This window comes from Triticum dicoccoides, chromosome 1A (assembly GCF_002162155.2).
Source record: "Triticum dicoccoides isolate Atlit2015 ecotype Zavitan chromosome 1A, WEW_v2.0, whole genome shotgun sequence".
Lineage (NCBI taxonomy): Eukaryota > Viridiplantae > Streptophyta > Magnoliopsida > Poales > Poaceae > Triticum > Triticum dicoccoides.
In genome coordinates, this window is record NC_041380.1 from 577144157 (window position 1) to 577154779 (window position 10623).

Consider the following 10623-nt stretch of genomic DNA (forward strand, 5'->3'; position numbering starts at 1 on the left):
TGAAACTCTCTCTCATGTTAGAGTGGACGCGGTCCGGACCGGTCCGGTCCCTGACCGAGCCACCACTTTGACCGGCCGCCAGCGGTCCGGACCGGACCGGACCGACCAGCCAAGCGGTCCTGTTTCCAAGGACCGGACCGGTGGCGGCAAAGCCCGGGCCGGACCGAGCGGACCGGCGAACTACTACGGGAGACGATGTGCATGGGTGCAACGGCAAGGTGGGTGACGTGCACAGGTACTATGGCGAGGTGGGCGACGTGGTATGGGAAGTGCACTGGGCGGCGCGGCTGTTAGCCATTAGGTTAGAGGGCGCAAGAATGTTACTCATTGTTCTGTGTATAGCAATTAGGTTTGTAGCTGATATATGGTCTGATATGTGTCTCAGCTAGGATCCATTGGCTACGTACGTAGGGTAATTGTTAAACAATGTACATACGGTATATCTATAAACCGTATATAGTTGTTGTAACTATATATAGTTGGGCTGTTGGGATTGCATCTTATCTTAGATTGTGTCTTGAAGATCAATCCATAGCCAAACAACTTTGTATATCTCGCGGCATTGTGCCTATATTAACACGCACGCGTCCCTGCTGATTGCATACGCTTTAACCTCATTTTCTACATGGTATATAGATCCTCTCTCTTCCAATGCATCTAGTTATGTCATCCTCCTCCTCCTCTGTCACCATAGCCTCCCCTTCCCTCGCATCGCTCGGCCACACCATCACCGAAAAGCTCACCAAGGAGAACTTCCTGGTATGGAAGGCGCAGGTCCTGCCGCATATCAAAGCGGCAGGGATGATGGGCTACCTCGATGGCTCGATCAAGGAGCCGGCCGCCACCCTCGTTGACGGTGTCCTGGACTGGGGGGTACTCACCACGTCATCTCCCGATCTGTTAGATTGGGCCGAGGACCCCCATGGCCGTATACTCATGGGTCAGTTCGGACAGCTGCCGCTTACAAGGAAGATACCACAAGACTTGGTGGTCAAGACAATGACTCCTCCCCACCGGTGTATTCGGCTAGGACTCTTGTTATCCTAGGCATCTGGTGCATTATATAAACCGAGGTCAGGCTAGTCGATAGATCATCAACAATTATAATCATAGGCTAGCTTCTAGGGTTTAGCCTCTACGATATCGTGGTAGATCAACTCTTGTAATACTCATATTCATCAATATCAATCAAGCAGGACGTAGGGTATTACCTCCATCAAGAGGGCCCGAACCTGGGTAAACATCGTGTCCCCTGTCTCCTGTTACCATCGATCCTTAGACGCATAGTCCGGGACCCCCTATACCGGAACTCTGTCAAATCTGGACGGGAATCTGGACGAGTTTAGGGCGTGGTCTCCAACACCTAGCTCAGACGTACTTTGGAAGATCCAACAGTTGATCGGCTGGAATTCCCATATCTACCACCCCTCCAAATTTCAGCTCGATCCGACGGTTCAAACTCCGGGAACCTTCCGATGAGTGGACCAATTTTCAGATCTGTTTCCTGCGCGAATACGGATCCGACCAGAATTCATGTTTCTTTATGAACGTGATATTGAACAACCTTTTTAAAGAAATTTTCTTCTACGGTATTGTGCATTGTTTTTAACACGTGCCCATAAAAGTTTAAGCCTTCTTTGAGGCACTCTTCACCATCACGCTAGTGTCTCACCAGTCCGGTAACATTGCTCCATGTCTGCCGACCTACGCTAGATAGATCACCGCTTCATCGAGCCGAGCCTAACCTTATCGGATCATCAGCTCGGCAAGCCGAACAAGAGTTCAGCATCGCGAAGGATAAATCATCACCAACACCATCGCCCCATGGATTGCACGGGTCAGGCGCACCGGCATCGCCGCTCGGTCACTTCATCAATCTGGCATTGACCGCGTCACAAGTTATGACCAGTTTCGGCATGGCCGCACTGTTGCTTTTTCAAGCCGATGTCCATCATGCCGAACTGCTTCAACACCTCAGCTGACATGGCAGCTGCAACGTCTCCTTACTGACCTGCTCCGTCATTTCGGCTAGACTGGGGACTTTGCTATTTCTTCATCAACATACTCTGGTGACTTCGGCGTCACCAGCCGACCAGTTTCGTCACGTTAGCTGGACCGGAGGCTTTGCCTCGGCGAGCCCACCTTTGCCAGCATCGTCATGCCGTTGCTTTATCGCCCATCAAGTAATGAGTGTGCGGATCGAGTCCCAAGTTTGGGAGTAACCTTTTTTCATATTGCTACAACAGATAAATCAGGTGCTATTAATCCTAGTATTTTTTCTTGCTTGGGTCTATTTTTCCCAAGGACTTATTACTCTGGTTTGTTTCATCATCTGTACACAGGTCTATCAAATGGTGGACGCATTAACAACGGTCGCGTGATGGTTCGCTCAGTTTCCGTATACAGTCCGGCGAATACCGCATCCGGAACTTAGACCGGCCTGCGAATTCAGGCTTGGCCACGCCTTTACCGCATCACGCTGATGCCCTGCATCAACATGACTTCGGCGCCAGGCCACATCTCTTTCAATAAATTATTTTTGCGAAAAGCAATTATCCTTTTTTTCCCGCACTATTTTATGTGTGTAGGTGATCGACTTCGACTTCGTCACGTGGTCACTTCGGCAAACCGACGTTGTTGTCCCAATCGGCTCGCGTGATCACCTTGTTGGTCGAATCGCCATACCGACATGTTTGGTTGCCTCGGGGACTTCGGCATCGCTGAGAGAGCTCTACCTCATCAAGTGTTCGGCACACGGGCCATATTTCTTTTATTACTCACTTTGCATAAATTATTCATTATGCAATGATTTTTTAAAAAAATTTATTATTATTACCATTATCTCCGGTTTGCACTATTTTTTGTGCACAGGAAAATGATCCGGATTGGGCAGTATCGTCAACTCGGCGTACTTACATACCATGTCACCTCGGCTGGACGGGGGGCTTTGTCAACACTTCATTACCCCATGCCGGGGACTTCAGCATCACTCTGACGGCCTATATTGACCGTGCTATGTCACCACTTTGGAGTGCCGAGCTCTTTGCTCCGCCACCTCGGGACCGGCTTGGGGGATGGAACCTTGTCCCGTATCAAGCTCGAACCGCGTCATCAATACCAAACACATTAACCAGCTAAGTTGCCTTCATGCTCAAAGTTTTTAATTTTTAACTTGTGTTCGGTTCGATCAAGCATTATACTTTTTTGTAAAAAAGTTGCTTGTAAAAAATTTCCTTGTCAAAACTTTGTTTGTGAGACACAAATTCAAATACCCCGTTTACTTGGGGGCTTCCTTTATGAAGCCTTTCCTCTTGCAAATGATTACACTTGTACGGCTTCGTTCCTTGTTCGTGTATTACGCCACAATATGCACCATGTTGACTTAGGCGATTTGCAAGCTGGGTTGCCTCGCTCTTGTGTTTACCCCTACGTTCCCGATTGTTCAGCTAGGGAGTAAAGGGAGCACATCTGCGATTGTCACGACCGGGCCATCCGAGCTCTGACCTCAGACTGGATGAAGCCGAAAGCTAGCGCTCTTATTGTTTTCAATCATGGTCGGCACACAAAGGAACTCATGAGTACAAAAAATCTATTGCACAAGTCTCATAGTAATAATGAGCACCGAAGAAAGGTATCAATGGGGGTACTATTTTCTTCGAAGATGCTTCTTACACTTCGTCAGTAATATAGCATAAGTTCCCTGAGCGCGCTTTGTCTGTTACAGCCTTATGGCCTGATTGCCTGGTTATCGGAAACGTCGTCGATGCTTTCGACAGGTGGAGTACATGACACTTTTCGGTCCTTGGCCGAAGAGGGAGAAGCCGATGGTTGGTTAAGACGCGTTTAAAGTTCGGGTGAACACATATATGATATAAGTACTTCGGTACATACAATCATTATACATAAAATTCTTTTACCCAAGTCACTTGGGGGCTCTTAAAATTTATATGAGCTGTTTTCTTCTTGGTTGTTGCAAAGTCTTTTTCTACCGCTCGTTTTTCGACTCGAGTTTATGGTCAATAGCCGGATAGCATGTCTTCTCTCTGAAAGCCGCTTGAATTTAGTTTGCTAAACTAACCTCAGAGAAGTACTCCGCCTTTGGGATGAGGAGGTTGAAGCCGTAGGCTGACCCGCGTGAAGTCTTGAGATCGGATGTGTCATGTTAAAGCACGACAGAAGCACATTTTTTTCCCAATTTTCATATTGGCACCGGACACTTGATCTTGTTCGGACGTCAAGTTTTTACTGACGTTTTTTGGTTTTCCAAGCTTATGTCACTTTTAAACTATTTGTGTGTTTTCAGCACAAGTCTCACAGTACAACGCCGGACACCTTTAGAGATTCGGCAAAAACATTCTCGGATATTGCTATATATGCATCGGTTTCGAATTGTGTCTTCGGTCAATAGTTGGGTTGCCCGGCTCCTGCGCTTGCCTACGTTCCGCTTTGTTCGGCTAGGTGTGCAAAGGGAGAATCACTGCAATTGTGCTTCCAGCTCACATGGTTAAGGACCTCAGTGGAGAAAGCCGAAAATTGACTGTCACAATAAGCGTAAACTGGTCAGCGATCCGATGACTGTGTTAAATGACGGGTCATTCATAACATTGGCCGAAGTGTTTACGGCTCGACCTCGACTGTCGCCGAACACTACCGGGGGCTAGTAAGTGGCCTCCCAAACGAAATCCTCAATATTTTGCTCTTACATTAGAGCTGAGGTTTCATGATCATGCTTAGCATGACAACCCAAAGAAAGGAACCGATAGCCGGACTATTTTCTTTGGAAGACATTTTTTATGTTAAACAATAATATAACATATCTCTCTGCATACCTTTTTTTTATAAAACCGTATGGCCAGATTGCCTTATTTGTCGTAAATCTTTGCGCTCATAAAGGCTTTATAAAGTAGGACAAACACTCCTCAGCTACTGGCCGAGGAGGTGGAAGCCGATGGTCGGTCAACAAAGTTTTGTACAATGCGGATCCGAGCATTAATGATGTAAAGTACTTGTATACATTGAATCATTACACATAATTTGTGATTTTACTCTGGATATCGATCATTAATTCGGCCACCCGTGCCCGCATTAAGGCTCGGGGGCTACTGGGCTCCGGGCTTATCATTTACTAATGTTAAAGGGGCACATTGATCCCCTGACCTGGTGTTACCACCCGATCAGTGTCTCGGGGGCTACTACATTGGCAATCCAGTGCAGGAAATTTAAGTGCAATAGAGTTTTCGAGGAGATTATGATCCTCAGGTTGGTCGGCCGCACCCAACCTGAGTCTCGAGGACTCTGCACACCGCTTTTTGTGTCCCGAAGTATTCTGCCGAGCTAGGAGTTGATCCTCAGACTGATTTTGCAAATCAACCCGAGTCTCAACGGCTACTGGGATCAGCGGTCTCATGTCATCCTTCAGGTGCATCTCGGGTTTTAGACCGATACACACCTTGAGGGCTACTGGCTATATATCTCGTCAGAGAATAAATTGCACCAATCAAAAATATTGACAAAAAATCGGCCCACAGTCGGGGCGGTGCACCACCTCGGAAGCAGTCCGGCATAAAGCTCGGGCGCCAGTGGCTGGCTCCATAGAGGGCATTCCCGACATTAAGCTCGGCTAAACTCTTTCAACTTTTTTGAACCAAGGTGATCTATGACACCTCGGATATAGTCAGGCGTTGGAGCTTGGACATAGTCTGACGTTGGAGCTCGGATACATTCCGGCGTTGGAGCTCGAAAGAGGTCCGGCGTTGGTGCTCGTCTGCAAAAAATACCTCGAATATAGTCCGGCGTTGGAGCTCGGACGCAAGAGGACACTGCCGCCCGAGAACAACTTTAAACCCAAGGTGTGGCATAAAAACAACAAGGCATTGATAAAGGCCGAAGAATTAAAGGGCTCCTCGGATACCCGACGTGTGAGATCTTCAGATTTAGCTCGGCAATCCTCAAGATAGAAGATGTGAAGATTTGTTGAACCAGTTTTCAAGACCGACGACCGAAGATGAAGAATAGTTTGGAAGAACCGAGGAGTGTCCCCAACTTGAAGACCGGTTCACGGGGCTACTGACGGTGTCCTGAACTGGGGGGTACTCACCATGTCATCTCCCGATCTGTTAGATTGGGCCGAGGACCCCCATGGCCGTATACTCATGGGCCAGTTCGGACAGCTGCCGCGTACAAGGAAGATTCCACAAGACTTGGTGATCAAGACAAGGACTCCTCCCGACCGGCGTATTCGGCTAGGACTCTTGTTATCCTAGGCCTCTGGTGCATTATATAAACTGAGGCCAGGCTAGTCGATAGATCATCAACAATCATAATCATAGGCTAGCTTCTAGGGTTTAGCCTCTACGATCTCGTGGTAGATCAACTCTTGTAATACTCATATTCATCAATATCAATCAAGCAGGACGTAGGGTATTACCTCCATCAAGAGGGCCCAAACCTGGGTAAACATCGTGTCCCCTGTCTCCTGTTACCATCGATCCTTAGACGCATAGTCCGGGACCCCCTACCCGAGATCCGTCGGTTTTGACACCGACACTCGTCTCTGAGAAGGAGATCGCAGATGGGGAAAAGGAGATCGTCACCACGCCAAACCCGAAGTACGCCATCTGGGTCACGCAGGATCAACAGGTGCTCACGTTCCTGATTGCTTCTCTCTCACAACGTTCTCATGCAAGTCTCCAACCACACCACCTCTGTTAGCATTTAGCAAGCCCTGCTCCAGAGTTTTTCATCGCAGTCCAGGGTGCGCACCATCCAGCTTCGCTCTGCCCTAGGTAACACACGCAAGGGGGACCTCTCGGCCGCAGCCTACTTCACCAAGATGAAGGGCATCGCCGATGAACTCGCAGCCACCGGGAAGCCCCTTCGAGAAGACGACCTCGTGGACCAAATTCTCCAAGGCCAAGTGCACGAACCCGACTACAATGGCTTTGTTTCTGCTATCTCCACATGCGCCGCCATGGATCGACAGATCGGGCTCACGGAGCTCTTCTCGTTGCTCTTGGCGGCTGAGGCCCGCATCACCGCTCAGCAGGTGGCCTTCTCCTCTAATCACTCCACCAACCTCGCATCTCGTGGTGGAGGCCGCGACGATGGTCGTGGTGGCGGTGGACGTGGCGGCTACAACAACAACTCTGGCCCTCCCCTCTACAACGACAACTCCGGTGGCGGCTCTTCTGGTGGCACGCCGTGCAAGCAGGGTGGTGACCACGGTGACCGCGAGCGCTGCTAGATCTGCAAAGAAGAAGGGCACGGCGCGTGGCGCTGCAGAAAGCGCTATGACAGGAGCTACAATAACAATGTCCGCAACCCCACAGGAGGTGGTGGTAGCGGCAATGGTGGCGGCGGTGGTGGCGATGGCGGCCAACGCCAACACGGCCCATTCATATGGTGTAGATACCAATTGGTATCTCGACACCGGTGCAACTGACCACATCACCAGCGAACTGGATAAGCTTGTTGTTCGGGATCGCTACACCAGCAACGAACAGATTCATACTGCCAGTGGACAAGGTATGGACATTGCACACATCGGCCACTCAGTTTTATCTACTCCATCCGGATCGTTGAAACTAAACAATATTCTGCATGTTCCTAACTCTGAGCAAAGTCTACTTTCTGCCTATCAACTCATGAAAGATAATCATGTGTTTATTGAACTTCATCCTGAAACTTTTCTTGTCAAGTATCAGGCTACCCGGAGGACCATACTTCAAAACAAGAGTAGATGGCGTTTGTTTCCGGTCGTCGGACGGCACAGTGCTCCCCAATGGCAAGTGCTTGGGGCGATCAAGCCATCCACATCCCGGTGGCACAAGCGTCTAGGGCACCCTTCTCTTCTGGTTGTCCAGAAAATTGTTCGAGATTTCAATCTTCCCGAGTCCAATAAACAAGATCATCTTCTTGTGTGTGATGCATGTCAGATGGCCAAAAGCCATCAACTCCCTTATCCTTGCTCAGTTAGTGAATCCAAAGCTCCTTTAGAGCTAATTTTCTCAGATGTTTGGGGTCTTGGACCCGTCTCTGTAGGCAGGCAAAAATATTGTGTCAGTTTTATTGATGATTTTAGTAAGTTTAGTTGGATATATTTGCTTAAGAACAAATCTGATGTGTTTGAGAAGTTTCATCTTTTTCAAGCTCATGTTGAACGCTTGTTTAATCGCAAAATTATTGCCATGCAAACAGGTTGGGGTGGTGAGTATCAAAGTCTGAATTCTTTCTTTGAGCGCATTGGCATCACTCACCACGTCTCTTGCCCTCATGCACACCAACAGAATGGATCCGCTGAGCGGAAACATTGTCATATAGTGGAAGTTGGTCTCTCTTGGCACATGCGTTTATGCCCTTGAAGTTTTGGGATGAAGCGTTTCTCACAGCCGTTTATCTCATTAATCGTGTTCACAGTAGAGTCATCAAAAACCAAACTCCACTAGAACGTCTCTTTGGCACTAAACCCAATTATAGCTTTCTTCGCATTTTCGGTTGTGCCATGTGGCCAAACTTGCGCCCCTTTAATAAGCACAAACTTGAGTTCCGCTCCAAGCAATGTGCTTTTTTGGGTTATAGTACACTCCACAAGGGATACAAATGCTTAGACATCTCCTCCGGACGGGTCTATATTTCTCACGATGTCGTCTTTGATGAACAAGTCTTTCCCTTTGCTAGCCTTCATCAAAATGCCGGTGCACAACTCCGCAAAGAGACTTGTTTTGCTACCCTCACATCTCCTGCCATCACCCAATTTTGTTCCAGGGGGAGTCGATGCTACTGCTGGTCATGTATCAATGGCTAATACTCTTGATGAGGGGTCTGCTGATAGTGTGCAGGAAACAGGGCCGGTCAACCATGAAGAAATTGGTGAAAATACCCATGATTTTAAGCAGCAAACAGGAGACTACGCAGAAGATCCGAGCGCCGCCTCCAATGCTGATTCTGGCGGGCGAATCCCCTTGGGATCTGGCGCTGCAGCGGTGTCAGGCGAATCCCCCGCAGGATCGCTGCCAGCAGACAGGACAGGCGGTCGGCCGGGCGGGCCCGCTATCTCCCTGTCCCCTAGTCGGGCCAATCCCACCTCGGTGAGGGCCGGGGCCCCCTCCTCTGCGGTCGCGCACGGCCCACGTGGCCGTTCTGGTGCGGGGCGCGCTGGCTTGGGCGGGTCGGGCCCCTCTCAGCCGCTGGCACCAAGTCCGCCGCTGCCGCGTGGCGGGTCTGCACCAGGCTCTGCGTCCGAATCTCAACAGGAGTCCTCCCTCGGATCCGGTGCGGGATTCGGTGCGGCAAACTCCGGATCCTATGCGCATGATGCGGCCACCTCCGCCCCTGCTGTTTCTGCATCAATAAATAGGCTGCAGGTTCAGGCTGACCAGCCGGCTTCGCCCCCTCCTATGCGTACACAAACTAGATCTCAAAGTGGCATTGCTAGACCTAAAGTTTACAAAGATGGCTATATTCGTTGGGGGCCTTTTTGTGCCGTAGGTGAACCAAGAAATTTACAAGATGCTCTTGGTGACCCAAAGTGGAAGAAGGCGATGGATGAGGAGTACTCTGCTCTTATGGATAACAAAACGTGGCGCCTCGTTCCACCTATCAAAGGGAGGAATGTGATTGACTGCAAATGGGTGTACAAGATTAAGAGGAAGTCTGATGGCACTATTGACAGGTACAAGGCCCGGTTAGTTGCCAAAGGCTTCAAGCAAAGGTATGGTGTTGACTATGAAGACACCTTTAGCCCTGTGGTAAAAGCTGCTACTATCCGTTTAGTTCTTTCCATTGCAATCTCTCGGAATTGGTGCATGCGTCAACTAGATGTGAAGAACATGTTTTTGCATGGTGTTCTGGAAGAGGAAGTCTTTATGAGGCAACCTCCTGGGTATGAGAGCTCAGTCTCACCACGACACGTCTGCAAGCTTGATAAAGCACTCTATGGCCTGAAACAAGCACCAAGAGCCTGGTACTATCGTTTGTACTCCAAACTTCGGCCTCTTGGCTTCCTTGCTTCTAAAGGAGATACCTCATTGTTCTTCTATCATAAGCATGGAGTAACTATTTTTATGCTTATATACGTTGATGATATTATTGTCACAAGCTCCTCATCCAAAGCAGTTGCAGCTCTTCTCAAGGATTTGAGTATGGATTTTGAACTCAAAGACTTAGGTGCTTTGCATTTCTTTCTTGGTATTGAGGTGAAAAATATTGCACGTGGAGTTCTTCTGTCACATGAAAAATATGTGCAAGAGATACTTCAGCGGATGGGCATGACTGGATGTAAACCTCCGCCTACACCCTTGTCTACCTCCGAGAAGTTGTCTCTTCATGATGGAGCTATCCTTACAACCGAAGACTCCACCAAGTATAGGAGCATCGTGGGAGCATTACAGTACCTCACTTTGACACGGCCAGATATTGCATATGCTGTTAATAAGGTTTGTCAGTTTTTGCATGCTCCTACTACTGTTCATTGGACTGCGGTAAAAAGGATACTCATATATCTTCAAGGAACACAGAGTCATGGGCTTAAGCTTTGCAAGTCAGACTCCATGCTTGTTAGTGTGTTTTCTGATGCAGATTGGGCAGGTTGTCCTGATGACAGGAGATTTACAGGAGGTTTTGCAG